This window comes from Sciurus carolinensis, chromosome 4 (assembly GCF_902686445.1).
Source record: "Sciurus carolinensis chromosome 4, mSciCar1.2, whole genome shotgun sequence".
In the NCBI taxonomy this organism is placed as follows: Eukaryota; Metazoa; Chordata; class Mammalia; order Rodentia; family Sciuridae; genus Sciurus; species Sciurus carolinensis.
Window position 1 is genome coordinate 60543784 of NC_062216.1, and position 22682 is coordinate 60566465.

Genomic DNA, 22682 nt, shown 5'->3' on the forward strand with positions numbered 1-22682 from the left:
GAGGAGAAACTACAACTACATTTTGTTTGAGAAAAATTTCATTCACAGTCTGACAGGACTTTTTTACTTTTTTTGTGTTTGTTTGTTTTTTTAAATCCCTCACCCTTAGCAGGGAACACAATAGTCCCCAAATGGCCAAATAAAAAGAATTTATTTATTCTCCGATAGTCACAGCATCAGAAAGCCTGTACCACCCCTAGTTGTGAAGCAGTGACCCACTGAGACCCTCATGTGTAAGTTAGAAGGCATCTAACAGGAGTGTAGTTCACAAAAGAGGAACTGACTACTGACAGCTATGACCAGGCAGGGAGGCAGCAGGGAAAGTGAGGGCCTACAAATCCCCCTTCATGCTACAGACCTCTGCCAGTGCCTCTCTTTGGGCCAAATCACTTGAAACTGGAAGGCCAGGAAGTCCTGATGACCAAGCTCATGGCACTGTTCCACCAGTAGAGTTTGGGGAACCTGAGTAGAGAATGTATGAGGAAGAATGTTATAGTTTGGATGTCAGATGTCACACCCCAAGCCACGTGTAAGACCATGCAAGAAGGTTTACAGGAGAAAGGATTGGATTATAAGAGTCTTAACCCAATCAGTGAATTAAGCCCCTGATAGGGATTAACTGAGTGGTAACTGAAGTGGTAGGGTGTGGTTGGAGAAGGTGGGTCCCTGGTGGTATGACTTTGAGCTATATATTTATATCTGGCAAGTACAGATCTCTCTTTCTCTGTTTCCTGATCACCATGTGAACTGCTTCTTCCCTCTGCCACACTATTTTGCCATGATGTTCTGCCTCACCTTGAGCCCCAAGGAATGGAACCAGTTATCTATGGACTGAGAACTCTGAAACCATGAGCTCCCAAATAAACTTTTCCCCCTCTATAATTGTTCTGGTCAGGTCTTTTAGCCACAGTGGTGAAATAGCTAACTAAAACAAAGAATAAATAGAGAATAATCTGTATATTAAAAAAAACTTTAATAAATAAGTCATATAGTTTCTTGTTCAATTTACAATTACTTTTCAAAGCAAAGTTCAAATTTGGCCTATTGGGAGCATTTTCTGGTTACTCAAGGTTTTATTAATTTCTCTCTCTTTTGAATTTACGGAGATAAACAAATCTCTACAAATTATAAGATTTGTAAGATTGTCTTGGTATTTATTTTGGGGGGAAGAGGTGGTTCAAGGGCTTGAACCCAGGGCACTTAACCACTGAATAGCATTCCAAGCCCTCTTTAATATTTTTTTTTAAATTTGTTTTGAGACAGGGGCTCTCTGAATTACTTAGGACTTTTCTAAGCTACTGAAACTGGCTTTGAACTTGTGATCCTTCTACCTTAGCCTCCCAAGCAGTTGGGATTACAGGCATGTGCTACCAAACCTGGCTTGGTATTTCTTTTTTTTTTTTTTAAATAGGAAGAAATAAAGTTTTAATTTAACATTTGAAATATTTATTTTTGCAGATGTTGAGGGTTGGTTGAAGGTTGTATTGATCACTAGTCATTTTCTATGTAATTGTGTTTCACCTTACAAACATTATATCTTAGCACTTAAAAAATTTCTGACCTTCCTAGTCCCGCAGGCACACAATGCTCATCAGCTTCATTCTTTGAACACTAAATTTTGCTTTCCATGATTCCAATCTTGTAGGTTCTTTCTTTTCATTCATTAAGTTCCTCATTTAGTTGACAGAATTTGATAGTGCACCTACTATGTGTCAAATACAATTAGCACTATAATAATAGAAAAATAGACATGGCATTGCTGTAGTAACAGCAAGAGACATGACATCATAAATTTTACAATCTAGAGAGGGAGGAGATATCAAAATATGATTTAAGAAGATTACCTGAGCAAATGTAAAATTGTGATAATGACAGAAGCAATAACATCAAGGATAAAGAGTACAATGAGAAAGTATAATGGAGGAAAATGGCCTGAGGAGGTCAGAGAAGGCTACTCTGGGGACACAAGAATTAGCATGAAATCCAAAGAACGAGCATTATGTAGGTGATTGCTGGGAGAATATTGTAACCACAGGGAGCTACAAAGTCTGTTTCCCAAGAGAAGGTAGGAAAGAGTAGCAACTAAGGGGATGGAGGGATGTATGTTCTGTGAGTCAAGGGCCAGGAACTGCCTGTTGTTAAGTCTTCTATACATTTTGGTCTTTATTTTAAGATCAAGGGAAAGCCATTAGGGAGGTGTAGGCAGTAGTGATAAATGATCAAAGACACCATCTGAAATAGTCCTTTGAGTGCTGGTGGAATTCAGTAGTTCAGGTGAGGGGTGATGGCAGCTTGGACTAGGATATGGTGACAGAGAAAAGGGAAGTGGATGAATTTGAAAGACCACAGGGAGAGAAAACTGGTGAGAACTTGGTGAATCATTGGAGGTGAAAGTAAGAACTCAAAAAGCAATAAGAAAGTTTCTATCATGCATTAGTAAAATGGTTGAGGGGCTAGGTATTGAGATGGGAGATACTAGAACAGGGATGACAAGAAAGAGGCAGAAAACAGTCACCTACAAAGCTCCATACCATAGAAATCTAACAGATATAAAAACTAATGCAGAAAGATATGATGGGACTGAGAGTATAGTGCAGGGGTGGAGTGACTGCTCAGCATGCAAAAGTCCCTGGGTTCCAGCCACAGCACCATGCACACAAAGAAATGATGAAAAGAAAGAAGAATGAAAATCAATACAGTGTCTTATAACACGACCAGAACCAGGCACATTGCCTAGTAGTATGGTCACTATATTACTTTAGCTTTAGTGACTAATTAAATGTCTATAGATATAAAATATTTAATGTGATTTCTAAAGATTCCCACTTTAATGTAGGATCATTTAGTATCTCTGTGCTAGGAAAACAAGAGAATGTGTTATTCTTCCTTTGCACTTAGAAAAATTGAGATTTATGGCAGTTAATAACTTGGCCAAGGTTCTTTACTCTGAATCAGCAGAAAAGTGAAGGGGAAAAAAAAATCAAGATTCAAAGTGCTGGAAGGAAATTTAGAGATCAACTGACATAGCGGTGGACCAGTGGTAGAAATTTTTGTCCCAAGTCTGACAGGTAGTTAGTAACAGATTTGAGACAAACCCAGGTGTCTTGAATCCTAGTCCTGTTTTTCTTTTTTTTTTCTTCTGTTAACTCCAGCACATTTACTAACTTTCAAGTTAATGTTCCATTGCTCAATGATCTGGCTTTTCCCAGTAGCCAAAAGGCCCTTTTCTGAAAACTGTGGATAATAGAAAGTACTGTGGAGCAATTGAGGCCTAAGCATGTTGGGTGAAAATGTAAACTGATGTGAATTTTGGCAAGTTGATGCACAGCACATATGAGAACAATTACAATCCCCTGTGATCTCAGTTTCTTCATCTATAAAATGTGATAGTTGTGAATAATTATGTTCTTGCTCCATGAAATTATGGTTCTATGTATGAGTCCTCCAACATCCAGGTATCCTTGTTGGACTTGGGAAAATATCTTCTCCACTTTCATTGTTTGGAATATGCTTCCTGATGAAAGGGGATATGTGCTGGTTTTTATCATGGAACATATTTTCATGTTTAAACTCCAGAGAAAGTGAGAGGAAAGCATAAAACAGGAAGCATCTGTATTTTTAACTGGCAGAGCAAGTGGAATTTGATGTGACTTCAACATTTTTCACTGCCTTGTATTAACAGATGGCTAGAATTCAAAAGTGGTTTACATTTTTAAAAAATGGGTGGAAACTGGGAAGAGGGCCTTGTGGAGAAAGGAAGGGAGAGAAGATGGGATAGGAGAGAAGGAGGGAGAAAGGTAGGGAGGGAGGAAGAAAGCAAGAATGGGTGAAGGGAAGTAAGAATGGGAGGGGAAGGAGGAAAGCAGGAAGCATGTGAGTACCTATCTGGTGCTCATATCACTATCTCCAGACATAGAAGGAGAGGGAGGAAGAGGGAGAGAAGGGAGAGATTACAAAATTGTCCCATCTTTCCCAGAATGATCTAGAGATAGGACACTTGTTCAGAGTCTTCCCAACTACTTGGAAGTCTTGATTTTTCTTCTGCTGTTTGCTGCTTGAACACCATAACTTCTTTATGTAGACTTCCAGCCTCCTCATCAGAGACAGAAAGCAGACAAGAGAGAACTTGAGAAGAGTTTCAGGAAAATACAGCTTCACCAAAGGACTTACTTGATGTTTTCCTGAAAGTATGGGTTGGGTAGGACTTGTTCCCAATGTCTGGACCAAAGTATTTCATTTCTTTGATGCCGACTTAGAGAAAGCTCAATAGCCAGGGTGGTGATCTGATCCTTAGGACTAAGCAGTTTCTGAATGTCCCACCCAAACTTTTCAGACAACCAATGGTCTTCTTCTGGTTCTTGTGCTTAAACTTTTCTTTAAAGACTTATTTTTATATCCAATGAAGAATACTATGATCCATTTCTTTCCTAGCGTATTCAGTTTCTGAAGTTTCCAACCTTAAGATTCTCTGAAATGGCAGAAATGCATAGAAATTCAAACTCAAGTAAGAATATTTTAAAGTTTTTCACTGGAATTCTTGAGTTCCAAAACAAATAGTACAAAGTATTTTTGCTGTCAGTGAGAGAATTGCAGGGAGTTTCCAGTTGTCATGCATCTAATACATACTTCTTTGCACATCAATGATCTCCTTGAATTAGAGTGTTGACATCAGCTGGTAAAGTGGCCAGAGCTCCCTTTTCCCTCCTTTTCTTCCTCAATAGCCCAACTTGGTATCTACCGCTACTCTTTCTCTCCTTTCTGTACTTGGCCTTCCTTCTCTTGATAATCAATGAGTCATTCTAGGACAGATCACAAAGAGGAAAGCTGTCAATAGTGAAAAGAGAGGTAAAGGGATGTATGTGCAAGTTGATGCACAGCACATATGTATGTAAGTACCAGAGCCCACTTCACATTCCAGCAGTTTCTCATTGTCGGTAGAAGATATATTCATTTATTCTGAGGAACAGAAAAAGTTCTTGCCCAGTGGACAATAAAGGGGAAACATGGTTTAAAAGCAATGGGTTGAAGCAGTTGATTAAAAAGCAGGCTGGTTTTGGTTGGGACTAACATTTTGAAAAGTTGGTGTGCTTGAATATGTATTAAAATGTCAGTGGGCTTTTGGGAATGTGTCCATCCCTGTTCTTAACTTCTTCTTCCCACCTTTCTGAGAAAAATAAAAGCAAAAAAAAAAAAAAAATACAAGGAAAATAACAACAACAAAATGCTTCTGCTCCACTGTAGATTCTACATTATTCAAGTTTTAGAATTAGGGGAACCCCATGCCTCTCACTCTTAGTCATGTGGGAGATGGAGAATCCAGTTTCTCTTTAACACTTGACCAAAATATAGTATAGCTTCCCCTGAAGAATTATTATATACTGTTGTTAGTATTCTCTACTCTAAGGGCTTCCTAATTGGGTTCCTGGATAAAATTAGGCTCCATGCCCCTTAAAATTGCATACCAATTTCTGTGTGTATATATATATATCACAGCAGACAAATTTACCTAGACATAAGGCTCATTTATTTTTAATTTTAAAATTATGCTTTATTTGAAAGTGGATAAGCCCACTTGCCTTACAAATTAGTATGCGTTTTCTGTGGAACCATGGGTGGTTCCAACCAGTTCAATACTTACTCTTTGGGTCACTTACTCTAGATTTCAAACAACTCACTTAAAATCAACTTGTGACACATAATATCTTATAAATTAGATGCTAACTATAGTGATGGAAAGTATTCTGCATAAATTGATGTCTGGATGACATGCAGGAAAGTAGTTTACTATTAAAAGAAATTTTATGGAAAACTATTTCATAATCATCGATCTTCCTCTATATCATCAAAGCTGTGAGCATAGATGTCCTTAAAACATAGTACTTATATGGGCTAAGACTAAAACAAGGGCTTTAAGTCTTTTTCAGATATGTTTCTTGGTCTATAAACTTCTTTATAGAAGTTAACTTGAAACATATGGGAAAGCATCAAGGTTTCTTAAAATAGAAGGACCATAAGTATTCTTTGTAGCTTGCAAATTTCTGTTACCAATACACAAAGCAAAGAGCTATCATCTTATAAACATCTCAACTTTTAGATCATGGCATCTCCTTTTTACCTTTATTTAGAAAATTTTCCTTCTAATGGAATATCTTAACAGCACATGAACAATTAAGATTGTTAAGGTATGAAAATGATTTGAATTGTGAAGCTCTCTAGATACAAAATAAATAGCTAAATTATAAACAATTAGAGTCTTCTTCTTACATGGTGCTTCATGTAGCCTAACTTGTGGATAAGGCCTTTATTGGTTGGATTAAGGATTTCTATCTCTCCCCTGTTAAGAGCTCCCATTTTCCTCATTGCAAACACTGCAGAGGGTTTGGTCGATATATGTGGACTTCACTGACCATCTCTGGAATCTTTTCCGACACTGAAATTTTATGAGTTTTCAGTGAAGAAGCAATGTCCTGAATTTTTTTTTTCTTTGCCTTCTCACGCACTTCTCTCAGATATTTGCCAGGCCTTCCATTCAGGTAGCCTCCAGAAGTGTCAAGAAATAATCTAATCTCTAATTCCTAGAAACCTCCCTGGGCTATGAACATGGCATTCTTTCCTTGGTTCTGGGTCATGTGCAGCTCTTGTCTGGTATACTTTTACTTTTGCACCAGCTGTCTTGATGCTTGTTGACATGCATTCCATTTCTTATATTCACCCCTTAGCTATTACTTCTCTTCCTAGCAATTTCTCAGTTTATTATTGTTTAGTTTCTGGCCCCTATCCAGTTTACAGCTGAAAAAAATGACAAAGAAAACACAATACATCCCATCTTCCATGTTAACACAAATGACCAAAGTAGGTTGACAAGAATGGAAGTTTGAAAGTACACACACACACACACACACACACACACACAAATCTAACTTGTTTTATTTTTACCATCAAGAAACAATTTAGAGGACAATTTCCAATAAAGAGCGGGGTGGAACACTTCTTTAAACATACCTTTCCCTTTTAATTTAACATACACTGAATCTGAAGGGCTAGGTCTATACAGCCTCAAAGGTACTGAGATGCTACAGAGTTGGCAGGCCAAAAGACCCTGGACTGGGTAATTTATAAACAGAAATTCTTTTCATTCAATTATGGAAGTTGAGAAGTCCAAGGTCAAGTTACCAGGAGATTCAGTGTCTGGCGAAGGCTCTCTCTGTGCTTCATAATGGCTTACACGGCAGCTGGCAGAAGAGCAAAAGGCACTCAGGTGCTCCTTTCAACCTTTTTTATAAGAGCACTAATCCATTCATGAGACACAGCCCCCATGACTTAGTGACTTCCCAAAGGCTCCACATCTTAGTGCTGTAATGCTAAGTATTAGATTCCTACCTATGAATATTGGAGGGATGCATACATTCAGCACCCAGGTTCTTTCCCCTCTTGCCAAACTTATTCTCAGTGAGAGATGTTTTCAAATTAAAATGTGTATTTTCCACTGAATTGTGGCATTTGTCACTCTAAAAGGCTTTCAACCTTTTGTTTGTTTCTTTTGTGCACATAAAAATGAATAAAGATGCTGTCTGCAAATGCTGTGCTGCCTTTGTTACTCTGCATTATTGTCATTTGTTTGATTGTCTTTTGAGACATATTTGACATATAAGAATGCCTTCTTATAATTAAATTGATATGGTAATAAACATTTTAATAAATTCAGTCAATACATGTATAAGATTTGTTTTTTCAAATTCTAAGTTTTGCTGTTACTGCCAAGAAATCCAGCACTAGTAGATGAAAAAAAAATTTAAATCTGAACTCCATATTGATCAGTCCTTTTATTTAGTATTCCCCTTGAACTTTATGTTTCCAAAGAGCTTACAACTATTCATCACGTTTCTGTATGTCAATCCTGACAGACAAAATGTACGGCCAAATTCTATTTTCCAAATTGTGACATTGAGATATAGGGAAGGTAACTCTTCTATTTCAACTGACTAAAGAAAACTGTTTTAATTTATTTTTGCAATGAGATAATTATATGAAATTCCTGGTATGTGATAGTCATTTACCTTATTCTTACTCCTTTTTCCTCTAAATCAAAACAATCAGCAGATATGAACTGTCTCCTGTCCTATGAAGTATGAGGATACAAGCAAATACTTGAGCATTAAAGACTTTCTAACTTACTTTTTAAAGAAAATGCATAAATCCTACATAGAAACTCTAAGTGAGATAGAGTACTGGCTGGCATGTGTGAGGCACTGAGTTCCAGAAACTCCAAGAGAATTTGTATTAAATGACCTGTTCAGCACTATGGACATTGAGACGAGAAGGGCATGGCTTCAGGTTGAAGTGGTCAGGGAGGTCACACTTTGAAACCAATTAAGTTCCTGAGGGAAGGGAAGACATTCCAGACCAGGGGGTCTGCAAGAGCATAGGCCAGATGCCCGAGTGTGCATGCTTTATTCAAAAGACAGGGAAGATGCTGAGATGGAAGAGAAATTTCAAGTAAAGAAAATTGTTGGCATTTCTTATAACATTGGAAATCAAACATAAAACAAGTTAATCAGTTCTGAGAAATATGTGGTAAAAGCTTCTTAAAGGTTAAGCCTTATCTTATTCTTTTAACTGCCTATATGATGCTTTTGCAAAAGTAAGGGAATGCACAGGTGACTAAAATTCTTCTTTTGAAAAGCAGGAAAGTTTTTATTATTCTCTATGAGAAAACTGAGGTTTATGATGTCATTTGAGTTACGTCAATATAACAATCCCACACAACTCTTCTCCAAATCTTTCCTCTTAATTACTATGCTGCATAACACTAGCCTCTGGGCCATAGCTGGATGGTTCTCCACTCTACGACTTAATGGCTGTAAAGACCTGGACAAATTACATAATAAATCCCCATCTGAATTTCCTTATCTATGATTGTAATTGAGAATAACACTTAACCTCCCGGAGTGCCGTGAAGAATCAATGAAATGGTGTCTTTATATTACCGATATAATTGAATGCCCCCCAAATATTAGTTCCTCCTTTCTTTCCATTTCATCTACATCTAAGATTTAAAGGAGTAATTTACTAAATTACTTTCAACAGTGGTCATGTGTCTTGATGTAACTCCCCAAATCATTCAGCAGTACTTGAAATTCCAAGTTAATGCAGGTGGTAGTGATCTCTATGAAACTCCCTTGAGGAGCTTCATAGTTGAAAAATCTGATATGTGGAGCAAAGTTCTACCTCTGCCACTTCCCACTTCCCAGATAGCAGTACGTGCTCACACCCCAGGCACAGACTGTCCAGGTTTGAATCCTGCTTCTGCTCCACTATCTGTGTCCACCTGGATAAGCCACTTAATCTGCCTCTGCCTCAGTTTCCCCATCTCTGAAATGGGAATGTCAATATAGTATATTTGGTGATATTATAATAGTACTATATATCTATATATAAAAGTGGGAATATTAATAATAGTATCATAGGCTTATTCTAAACTCTAAGCATGTTAAGTAACCCAAACATTGTGAATGTGTATTCAAGAAATTTTAGCAGCTATAATTATTTATATATTATTATTGCCCACAATAAGCAAAACAACATTGCTTTCACATTACAAGAGACATTCACAGATACTCATTTTTTAAGCATTATTTTCATCTAGTCAGAATGGTAGAATAATGATTATTATCCTCATTTCTTGACAGTTTTATTTTTGGAGAGGGGTAAATTATTCATTATTATATAATTTTTTCAAACAGTTTAGAGACATTTAAATAAAAAAATAAAAATAATGCTGAATTCCACTACCTAAAAGGAAATCACAGTTAGCAATCTGGTGAATCTCCCTCAAGTACCTGTCTCTTCCTAAGGGAGGGAAAGGCATATGTGTGGAAAGTTTCGTTATGAATGAAACCTTGCTAAATGCCTATTTAACAAGTATTAAGTGAATGCCAAGTTTGTAACAGGGAGTAGAGGTAGAACTAGAGGGAAGTAGATGATTTAAAAGGCACTTAGGAGTGTAAAGGACTTCATGATTGATTAGGTACAGGAGAGGAGGAAGATTAGGGGACAGAGACAATTTTACAAGTTTTGCTAGTGTAATAGGATTGGTTGGTGAGAAATTTATTTAGTAGAACAATTCAATTCTATGATTTTTTAAATTCATTCATTAATACAATATAGCAATTGTCTATACCAATCAATTATCTGTCCATTATCCCTTTTAATCATAGCACTGTCTTTCATCGGATTATAGTTTCATATGAAATATAATTTATTTCTGTATTGACACATATTTGGGTTGTATCTAATTTTTTCACAATTTTCAACAAAACTATAGTGAATATATTTAGGAAGACATTTGGTTTTCACTTATTCAATCATCAACTTAGAATAAATTTGTTATGGTTTAGATGTGAGATGTTCCCCAAAATCTCATGTGTGAGACAATGCAAGAAGGTTCAGAGGTGAAGTGATCGAGTTATGAGAACCTTAACAAAACAAGTGCATTAATGCCCTAATAGGGCTGAACTGAGAGGTAACTGGAGACTGACCTTGCAGCTGCAGGAGTTGGGACCCTAAGGGCAAACCTTTGGTATGTATTTTGCCCTGGCTAGAGGAGTCTCTCTCTCTCTCTCTCTCTCTCTCTCTCTCTCTCTCTCTCTCTCTCTCTCTCTCTCCTTCTTGATCATCATATTCTGAGCTGCTTTTCTCCACCACATTCTTCTGCTATAATGTTCTGTCTCACCTTGACCACTGAGGAATAGAGTCAGCCATCTATGAACTGAGACCTCTGAAATCCCCAAATAAACTTTTCCTCCTCTAATTGTTCCTGTCAGGTCTTTTGATCACAGCATCAAAATAGCTGACTAAAACAAAATTCTAGAAAGGGTAAAGTACTTGGCTGAATGGTATCACTTTGATATATATTACCAAATTTTGCTCCATAAAACTACCAATTCATACTTCTACCAATAGAACAAGAGTGGCCATTCATCAAGGGCCATTTACACTCCCAATATTTTAATTTTTTTCTTAATATTCTGATTAAAAAATAGATGAGGAAGTTTTAGAAAAGTAAATAATATGATATCACATAGAATAGTGAAACCAATGTGAAAATTAATTTTTTCTCATTAGCACCATGCTTGTTTTACTTAATTTATAATTTTATAAAATAATTTTTTATTAAAGACATACCTCAAAAAGTCAGAAAGTAAAATAAGAAATCCAAACTCTTCATAGGTAGTATGTCTCAGTTCTTAGCCCTATGACTGAAGTTAAGAATAAATAACCCAAACAAGTTGAAACTCCTTAATAAAGCAAGAATTAATAACTGGGATAGATTCAAACTAAAAAGTTTTCTCTCAGCAAAGGAAACTATCAGCGTTGCGAAGAAAGAGCCTACAGAGTGGGAGAAAATCTTTGCCAATCATACTTCAGATAGAGCACTAATCTCCAGAATCTATAAAGAACTCAAAAAACTCTACACCAAGAATGCAAATAATCCAATCGGCAAATGGGCTAAGGAAATGAACAGACGCTTCACAGAAGAAGATCTACAAGCAATCAACAAACATATGGAAAAATGTTCAACATCTCTAGTAATAAGAGAAATGCAAATCAAAACCACCCTAAGATTCCATCTCACCTCAATTAGAATGGCGATTATCAAGAATACAAGCAACAACAGGTGTTGGCGAGGATGTGGGGAGAAAGGTACACTCTTACATTGCTGGTGGGGCTGCAAATTAGTGCAGCCACTCTGGAAAGCAATATGGAGACTCCTTAGAAAACTTGGAATGGAACCACCATTTGACCCAGCTATCCCACTCCTTGGCCTATACCCAAAGGACTTAAAATCAGCATATTACAGAGATACAGTCACATCAATGTTCATAGCTGCTCAGTTCACAATAGCCAGATTGTGGAACCAACCTAGATGTCCTTCAATTGATGAATGGATAAAGAAAAGTGGTATATATATACAATGGAATATTACTCAGCCATAAAGAATGATAAAATTATGGCATTTGCAGGCAAATGGATGAAGTTGGAGAATATCATGCTAAGTGAGATGAGCCAATCTCAAAAAACCAAAGGAAGAATGATATCGCTAATAAGTGGATGATGACACATAATGGGGGGTGGGAGGGGTTAGTGTTGGGGTTGGAGTTGGGTTTAGGGATGGGGGCAGGAATGGAGGAAGGAAGAACTGTATAGAGGGAGGGGAGGGGTGGGAGGGGGGGGGAAGGGAAAAAAATGGCAGAATGAATCAAACAACATTACCCTATGTAAATTTATGATTACATAAATGGTATGCCTTTACGCCATGTACAGGCAGAGAAACAACATGTATCCCATTTGTTTACAATAATAAAAAAAAGAAAAAAGAAAAAAAAAAAGAATCAAATGGGAAGATCTTTATTTAAGGGATGGATCTTTCCTGTCATTCAAACAAATCCCATCTTCTTCTGGGACTTTGCACTGAAATCTCTATCAAAACTTATTTTTTCAGTGGCCTTGTCCTTTGCATTTCTTTCATCCTCGTGTGGACACTACCCTGTTCTTGTCAGTTCCTTCTAAAGATTGAGCACCAAGGCTTCCATTAAGTGGTAGAGTTCTTTTTTGTTGTTGTTCTCCTTTAGTGTCTATCTTTTTTTATTTTTTATTTTTTTATTGTAAACAAATGGGGTACATCTTGTTTCTCTGTTTGTACATGAAGTAGAGGAATACCATTTGTGTAATCATACATTTACATAGGGTAATTGTGTTTGATTCATTCTGTTATTTTTTTTCCTTCTTCTCCACTCCTCCCACCCCTATTTTTCCTCTATACAGTCCCTCCTTCCTCCATTCTTGCCTCCCTCCCACCCCCCATTATGTGTCATCATCCGCTTATCAGTGAGATCATTCGTCCTTTGGTTTTTTTGAGATTGGTTTATCTCCCTTAGCATGATATTCTCCAACTTCATCCATATGCCTGCAAATGCCATAATTTTATTATTCTTTATGGCTGAATAATATTCCATTTTGTATATATACCACAATTTCTTTATCCATTCATCAATTGAAGGGCATCTAGGTTGGTTCCACAATCTGGTTATTGTGAATTGAGCAGCTATGAACATTGATGTGGCTGCATCACTGTAGTAGGTTGATTTTAAGTCCTTTGGGTATAGGCCAAGGAGAGGGATAGCTGGGTCAAATGGTGGTTCTATTCCAAGTTTAGTGGTAGAGTTCTGATGGAGAGATAATTGAAGTTGATGTAGAAATGATCAAACAACCTGTGACTATGGAGAGGAGGTTGGAAGATATAGGAAGGGATGAGGAAGGAGGTGACAACACATTCCTTTATCAAATGTTAATGCAGCAATGTTTTTAAAAGGCCATTCAGTGGTCCACCCACCACAAGGATGACCTTCCTCTTCCTGAGGATGATGAGAGCCAAGGAAAGCAAAAAGAACAAGAATTCCTGAAAGTTGAAGAAGGAACACTTTCTGAACTTATTCTGACTGCAAACTACTTAGACATCACAGATTTGTTTGATGTTACATGTAAGACCATTGCCACTATGATGAAGGAAAAACTCCTAGGGAGATTCAAAAGACCTCTGACATCCAAAATAACTTTGTTAAAGAGGATGAAGCCCATGTACACAAAGAGAACTAGTGGTGTGCAGAGACGTGAGCTGCTGTGCTCAACACTGCAGCACTATAAGGACTGTTCTGTATACTAATTGCCCTGCTCTGTGTATAGTTGTCAAATACAGCAGCAAACCAATTGTGTTAACCTAATATTCATCTTCACTGCATGTAGACTGACTGCAGAATCCAAATCTATGACTGAGTTTCTCCTAACATAATTGAAAGTTTCCTTTTCCTTTACCCTGAATAAAACTGAACCTGGTTTCTCCAGAGAAAGTGGCATTTTGAACATTCCTTCTTTTTATAAGCCATTTCTGCCTAGTTTATTGTCCAGTTAACTTTAGTGGGTTTTTAAAAGTTGGCATTGTAAATAAGACAACTTGCAAAAAGTTTTCTGAAACAGAATTATCAAAATGTTACCTTCATTTATGCCTTAGAGACTAGAGAAAGGCTACTTGAAGTAAAAGTTCTTTGGGGGGTTATTAGGATGTTTTTCTTCCCCCTAAAGTCCAGCAGTACCTGTTACTGATTAGACTGAATGTAGCAGAGTTCCTTTAATTGAACCTCAAGAATTATGTTTAAGATAAAGTAATATTGTTATTAATATTCTCCTCTTTGAATAAATTGTCTAGAGACTCAGTTACTGACCAAATACTTGGTGTTTTTGCAGGACAAAAATGCAACTAGACAGTTTGCTAATTTTTCAATTGAAAACACTTAGTTTAAAAAAAAAGAAATTTATCTTTTAAGGAAAAATATATATCTGGAATTATTTTTATAAATACAAAACAAATTGTTATGATAACAAGCATATTAAAACCACTGCCACTGTGGAGTGATTTCATAACCGGATCACCTTCAGAGCCCTGAAAAAAGGAAGCTGAGACAGATCATGTTAGTTTATACCTAAGAAGAGTTAGATCCAGAAAGGTGATGTGGGAGAATCCATCACAAGAAATCTCCGCTTATTTTACAATATAGCACACCAGCTGCCAAACATTATACAGTGTGCAAGATGGTTTAGTCACTTCCCACAATGAGATCCAAAGTCTTCACCAAAGGCATAGGCCACCAGTTCTACTTCTTTCCTCATATCCTTCTCCCCAGTAGAGCCCCTACCCTCCTATATTCATGCACTTTTAACTAAAGAGAATAATGCATCTAGGTCCTAAGCTGGGAGCTCCTCTGCATGATTTACAATGGATGTGTTCTAAAGCAAATGGCAGTGGTCAGAGTTGAATGGACTGTGGTGCTTATGAGACCATGGGTTTCTATTCCTTGGGAATCAACCAATCTGGGTTTCCCACCCACTATACCTCTGCCAAAATGTATGCCAAAAAAAGAAAGGAGGAATCTGAAGGTGAAGTGTAAAGGGAAGAAGGAAATTAGTATTAACTGCTTTTTGCTTTACACCTTGCTAGGCATGTAATTTATTTTTTTTTGTTAAATTCTCATGATAATCTCAATCTTCTTTCCTTCCTTTTCTTGCTCTTTCTTTGTCATATTTTTATGGTGTATTTCTTTTCCAGGACAGCTTTTTGGAGAAAAAAAAAGTTCTTCTTTACAACTTAAGAGCCAACTTTAAATAACAGGTGGAAGAAATGGTAAATGATACCTTTTAATTTTTTTTTATTTGTTCTAATTAGTTATACACAACAGTAGAATGCATTTAGATACCTTTTTAAGAAAGCAAATATATGTAAGATTAATGGTAACAATAACAAAAAATACTTTCTATAATGAAATTATTTCTACCAAATCATGAAGATTAATCATCCTTTCAACAATCCTTTAATAGTGATAATGAACAATTAAGGTTCAAGGAAAGGTCAATTTTCCGATTGAAGGTCTCAAATCTTTTGTGGCAATTCTCTTCAAGGGAAAATATTTCTAAGAAGTATAGGTCTGTATTGCTGATAGTAAATACAGCATAGTGAAGGAGTTGGCTATTTTTAAATTGATTGGTGGTCACTAATAATTGTGCTGTTTATCTTTCTGAAAACAACATTTTCACGTAGATGCGGAAGAAGCAGAAGAGTAAACCAGTGGCATGATATGCTTTGGAACCTATGGCTAAGATGGACACTCATGGGAGTATTTTCAGGATCTAACTTTTTTTCTAACAGAAGTGAAACCAACAAAGCTAGCCAGTAGGAACTTATCATCAGGTTCCAAATAAAAATCACTAACCTTTTACAAGATCTATTACAAAGACATCAGTGATATTCAACCTAAGAAACCAGTGAGAATCATTTCCCATATAATTAGTTTCCCTATCCTAGTTGAATTCACAAATGTCCTGCTAAATAACATGATGACTTTTTACCTTGCTCCAGTGGCACTGAGTGAACAGATTTCCTCACATTGTGTCCTTGATAAACACCTAAAATTCCTAGGTGCTTAAACTTTAGTCAAGACATTGTCAGTCTAGTTGTTTCTACTCTGCTTGACCCAAGGTAAGATTTACATTAGCCCTTTGCTAATGTAATGTATTGACTCCCATAAAAACTGTCATCACAGAGACAGCATCTGGCACCTTATGCTTTATCAAAGGTGCCCAGAGAACTGGAGGTTATACTCCAACATTCCAAAATCGGCAGAGAATTAATTGAATTTGAGGAGATAGAGGGCATCAGAACACATATCAGTGCATTTGTATTCCTAATCTTGTTAATGATGACAAACATCCTAATGCCATGAATACATGAGGAGGCAGACTCTCATGATGGTTAAGGTCTGTTCATGTTCTAATGGAAAAGATGTTCTAAACTCAGGTGATTCTGTCATGTATGTACCTTCAGAGCTGGCCCAGTACATCTTTGTAAGAATTAGAAAAAGGCATAACATCTGGGGTGGACACAGTCCTATGCCTGGAACTAATTCTTAAAAAGTGGAGCACGAGTGATGTCAGACCTTGGGTGGACACTTTGCAAGTGCACAATTGAGCAGCATCATTTATAAAGGCCAATGTAAGATACAGTTGATGTCATGTGCTTCAGGCTGAGCATTGAACCCAGGGAGAAAATAAAACCCTAAGATTCAAGACTATGGAACTGTACTAATATTTCATTATGAGAAATATATTCCTTTTGTGTTTATATACATACCTGCTTTATTTGGGGGAAAAAAGCCCCTAAGAATAATATTCATCTTATTAGGACATAGAAATTAGAAGTAGATACCTGGTAGATTCTGTTCTCCAGAAAATCACAAAGTAACTTGTTTCTCCTTGATTTTTTAAAAATCTGTTTCCTGAAAAGTATCTCCTTGTACCTTCCTGGTCCAATCATTAGATACAGCAAAGAATGGGAGTTAAGGAAAGATTGAGGATTCAGCTGAATTTAGTTGTGTCTAAACTCTCAGATTTTCCTACCTGGTTGGCTAAGCCAGGTTCCTTTGTGAAGATGAAGATGTCTCACAGTCTTGAAAAGACTGTGAAATCCAGTCCAATATAGGATCTTGGCAGCCTTGCTCTGTAGCCACTGGCATGCCAACAGAGGAGAAAAATGGGAGATAGAAAAATAAAGTGAGAACAGGGCCGTACTTTTTACTCAAATTCTGTCTCAAAAAAGAAACAGACACAAACACAAACTCACAAATGCACACACATGCTCTCATCAAAATTCAATAATAAACTCAGAAACTACAACTGAATAAAGAAAAGTCAACATAGGATAGGTCCAAGAATCTGTTATAATGATTACATTATTTTTAGTTGTGCTCATGAAACTATTTGATGCATAATGTGCTTATTGAAGTGGCATCTTGAGGAATTCAGTCCAGTGTGGCATTTTTTTGCTAAAGGAAAATACAGAACAATATTTAAAAATGGACAGCAGAATCCTAAGAATGGTGTCAACCTTTGGAGTCAATGAGGGGAATTCCTGAATACATTCCATGGAATCTCTCTGCCTAGTGACAGGTAGATTCATTTGGAGTAAACCGGTCTTGAACAAATGAGAATCCAGGCAAACCTCTGCTAGATTCCAGATGTTGAAACAAGAATTTCTGCCCAGTGCTACACTCAGGCACACAATTTTACACACACACACATACACACATACATGTGTGCATACATGCAAAATTCTATAAATACACACAATAAATGCAGCTGCTTTTACATTCAGGAATTCCACTAGCAGTGACTACCCTCTGTGAGCTCTGTGACTCAAAGTCTTCTCTGGTCCCAACTATTTTCCTTCCTTCCTTCCTTCCTTCCTTCCTTCCTTCCTTCCTTCCTTCTTCCTTCCTTCTTGCCTTCCTCTCTTTCTTGTTTTTCTTCCTCTTCCTTCTTTTCTTCTCCTACTTTGTTATTCAGCATGACTATCTTTTGTTTTATGACAAAAGAAGCTTCCAGAAGACCCTGATCTGCTTGCATCCCTGCTTTGTTGTCTCTCACCATCTCCAGATGCCTCTATGTGATTTGGGTCACCTAGTCTCCACTGCTGATTGACCTGGTATGATTGTCTTGCTCCTCAGCAGGCTCATACCAGGCTTCCTATTCCAGCTATTTTTCCTACTTGAGCTCCTCAAAGAGCAGATCATGGCCTCCTAGGAGGGAAAATTGACATTAATCAGTAATGTACACAAAAGCAGGTAGACTAATGGAGCCTGGCATGACAAGATGGAAAATCACAATGTGATTAAGCGTATGCTGATGAGCCAATGCAGTGATTCTCAACAAACTACTACTGCTTCTGACTACAACTAGCAGAATTTCTGATAGCCCACATGAGTGGGGAGGGGGTGCAAGCTTTATTTTCAATGGGTATGACCTGTTGAGTTTTGAAAGAAGAGAAGGTGGGTGCCATATTGGATGGAGTGCTTGCGAAGTATAAGCTTGAGGCAGTGACCAAGTTCATGAAATTGCCCTTACTGCTCCTCACATTTCATCACCTTGTTCTTGTGTTGACCACAGAGCAAGTCTCCTGAGAAACACCCTGGGCCAGTATTTTATGTAGAATCCAATTCATGTTGCTACAATTCATTTCGCTTTGATGGAGCAGTGAGGGCTTGTGTTAGACTTGGTGGAAATACTGGGAAATAGCAGTGAACCAGGAAAATAGGGCCCTTGCCTTTGTGGAGCTCATTATGTGGTGAAGAAGAGTCACTTCCTATATACTTGCATTACTGTAGTTGTTAGTGAAAATAATTTAAATACAGAATAACTCAATATCAAGAGTACTACATAACTTTGATTTTTTTCATATAGTATACATTTATTATTAGCACAAAAATCAAGGAATATTAGAATACATGCAAATCATTTTGAAGGCAAAGAAGTATTTCATTCCATAAAAAAGTCATAGTAGTCTGTATTGTAGGCCATCTGCTCTGTGATCTGCCCTGTCAGAGGCACTAGCAAACAAGTCTCATGGGTTCCAAAATTGGCAGAGCTGCAATTTGGAAGCTAGAGGACCAGAGGACTCCAGCTACCAGCTAACATCTGAAGTCTGCACATCGCACACCACAGTAAAGCGCCCATGTCTGGGTGCTTCAGTGACATGACAGAAGACATAATACAACCTTGGTTTCTTTCATGCTTACCATACAAGTCAAAGTACACAGAGAACTTTGCTTTTTTTTAAGCCTAAGATGTAAGAATACCTTTAGACATCTGATCCATATTCTAACAGGCATCCTCTCCACTGGAATCTACAGTTTACAAAATACATGCCTGACATAATTCTGTATTTGTGTGTATATGTTAGTGTATATGTTCTTATCATTTTAAAAATATTTATTTCTTTGTCAGAGACCAAATTCTTATAGTATGTTATTAATCTAATTAATAATTTATAGGTACAAGGAAACAAACAAAAAAACAAAAACACCCTAAAACTGAGGTTTTCTTTTGCTCTGTATGCCAATACTGTATGTAAGAAAAAGAGTTGCAAGTGGTTTCAATAGCATTTAAGACTCTGGCACTTCCAATTTGGTAGGTAGATTTTCTCTGCACCAATAGCTGACAGTTGTTAGTCAGGAAAGAGAATTCTCCCTACTAATTATATGTTTGGTAACTTGATGTTTGTAGATTTTGCCTACTTTTGACCTTTGAAGGTCAACAACATGTGAGGGTAGGAATGATCATGTGTGCTCTTCAGAGAGATTATATAGCCTAGGAAGTCTAAGAATTATCTCTCCTATCCACAAGGAAACAACTATTCTTGTATGTCCCATGATAGGAAATAATGAAAACACAGGAGAATATATACACATACAGGTTACATTCATCATCCTCAGGCCTTGGTCATTCAGCATGCTAAAATGATCTGGTCCAACAGACCCACTGGATATCCATTCTTCTATTAGTTCAAAACACCTGGGGTCAGACAGAATGGGACTCCTGGTGATTTAGTTTGGGGAGGCTGTAAATCTCTTTACATTAAAGTTTGTTTTCATGCAGTGCAAACAGACACCTAATAGCTGGTTTGATGGGCTGTCCAGAAAACTGATGGAGGAGCACAGCCACTTTCATGGATGGCCACAGAGTCCAAAGGCTCCACATGGAGTTGGAGATTATTAGCAAAACTCCAGCAATGGGAGCTTCCCTGAACAGAGTTCACAGCATTGGGAAAATTAAGTATGGAAATCAAGCAGCCATCCTTTATTTTCAAACTGGAAAAGCAATGAGTTATATTAGCTGGCATTATAATAGTTTTTCATTGTTTGCTATGCAGCACACCTTGAGCTAGCCAAGATTTTGGCACAAGTTTTCTTGGAACAAATGAAATGTTTATGCTGACTATTAACAAGAAGGGGCAGTTATAAATTTTTAAAATGTTATTCAGGTATTAGTGGAAAAGTCATGAATATTTTGGATATGTGAATACACTAAACAAATTTCTCATATCTGACAAACACCATATTTTTGGACATAGGCTGGTAGATTATTATTTAAGTAGGGGTTTTCTGACATGCTTCTCTGGCAAAAACAAACAAACAAACAAACAAACAGACAAAAGGAAAAAGGAAACATGATTTTTGTCTCTTCAAATTCTGACCAATTCTTAGTGAAGGTTACATTAACATTTCTATAATGGATGTTAATAATGCTAAACAGTTAGTGGCAGATCTGTACTGAGTCTAAAACCTTAGTTATATACAGTGACTACTTTATAATCCCTTGGCAGCCTGTATCAAATTTCTTGATCATGTTGTAGAATGGCCCATTGGCCTTAATTTCCTTTTTAACTTATTTACCAATCAAACTGTTACTATGTATTTATTATTCCTATGTAAAGTTTCTTAAGAATTACATGAGAATCAAAACACAAATTTCCTGTTTTGAAAGAGATTGGGATGCTAATCAGGTTTACTGATAAGTACTACCTACTAGAATAAAATAATTGAGAAACTAAGAGAGACAGAGAAAGAGCACATAAACTCGAGATAGAGCAGAATGTAAGTTCTAATCAAGTTCAGAGAAAGGATAAGAAGACTGAAGTGCTCCAGAGAAGTCAATGCAGGTGAGGACCGTGGACCTCCAGGCTGTGCCTGGAAGTACTTGATTAGCCAGAAAGGAGGTGGGAGAGCATGTCAGGAGGTAGGAAAGACACTAACAATGAAGAGAAATTGGGATGACAGGAAAAATAGCTCTCTGAATGAAACAGAAGATTTATGTTATCAAACAGGAAAACTAAAGTTGAATAAGCAGGAAGGATTCAGATTATCACAGACTTTGAGTGTCAGTGGAATCCTTGCATGCAGAAAAACAAGTGATACATCACAGACATTAAATGAATGGCTAAGTATGGCTGGAAGAAATCCATCTCCATGAAACACTGCCCAGAACTATAGTGTTCAAGTAATTCCCTTCAGGGAAAAGGACTATTTCCTGACATGAACTGCCATACTGACTAGGCTCGAGGGTACTTGTCATCCTCTGTCATGGTCCCAAACAGAGGCAGAAGTATCAATATTCCACTGCATTTGTGGTCACAAAACTTAGAGTGACTGAATCCTAGAAGCCCTGGATACAATGCAAATCCAGCCACATATAAACACCTTACATGGTCACCTCAGTCAGGGCGAATTAAGGATGACACTCAGGAGACATTTAGTGTCCCCAAAGGAAAGTTATGTGATTCCTGTTAAGAGTTCATCATAGTGGAGCGTGGTGGCACACATTTGTAATCCCAGCAGACCAGGAGGCTGAGGAAGGAGGATCGTGAGTTCAAAGCCATCCTCAGCAACAGCAGAGCACTAAGCAACTCGGTGAGACCCTGTCTCTAAATAAAATACAAAGTGGTTGAGTGCCCCTGAGTTCAATCCTCAGTACCAAAAGAAAAAAAAAAAGTTTATCATACATTGTGTATGTGACATAACATATATTCTCAACCTGCCATGTACAAATCTTACCTTTTTAAAGCTAAGTGTACACATTTTATGCTTCTTAAAAGGCCGATTGACATATTAACATGTCTACTATAGTTGGCCTCTACATTTCAAAAACATACCACGAATATTTCTAAAATCTATATCTATGTAATAGTGCTATTTCTTTCAACATTTTTCACTTTATCAGGGTTGAAAGGATCATAATATCTCATTTTGTTTCATGACAATTTATGATTGGTCAAATAAAACCCAGGCTCCTTTTCATCTTGGTTTCATGACTGTGCCAGTAGAAAGAATTGTTACATGATTCTCCTTTCTATTCCATTCTCTGTTATCCACCAGGCCATTAAGCAGATTTTCGCCCCTAGGTTTATTCATTCTGACAGCTGAAACACTAGAAGGTGTAAGTAGTAGTGGGGGAAATGAGAGCACGTAGGAATTTCCTCAAAGAGATAATTGAACTTGACCTTGAATGATGAATGAAATTTCATGTGCTGGAAACAGGCATATCAGAGGGAACATTTTATACCAACATATACAATTACTAGAAGGAGTGATATTGCAGAAAACTCAACCCTTTGGGTGTGCCTGGTCACTAATCAAGTGGAAAATGGAAGACAAGGCCATAAAGTTTGCCTGAGGTCAAAATATCAAAGACTCTTTTATGCCATGATAAAGTAAACAATTCATTCATTCATTCAGTCAGTCATT

General features: G+C 37.2%; 1 protein-coding gene and 1 pseudogene across 1 annotated transcript in view; one reads left to right on the forward strand and one right to left on the reverse strand.

Annotated features, from left to right (window-relative positions):
• Nrg1 (neuregulin 1) overlaps positions 1 to 22682 on the reverse strand; it is a 1005384-nt gene that overhangs the window by 528469 nt on the left and 454233 nt on the right.
• Positions 9093 to 13674, forward strand: LOC124982138 (S-phase kinase-associated protein 1-like; annotated as a pseudogene).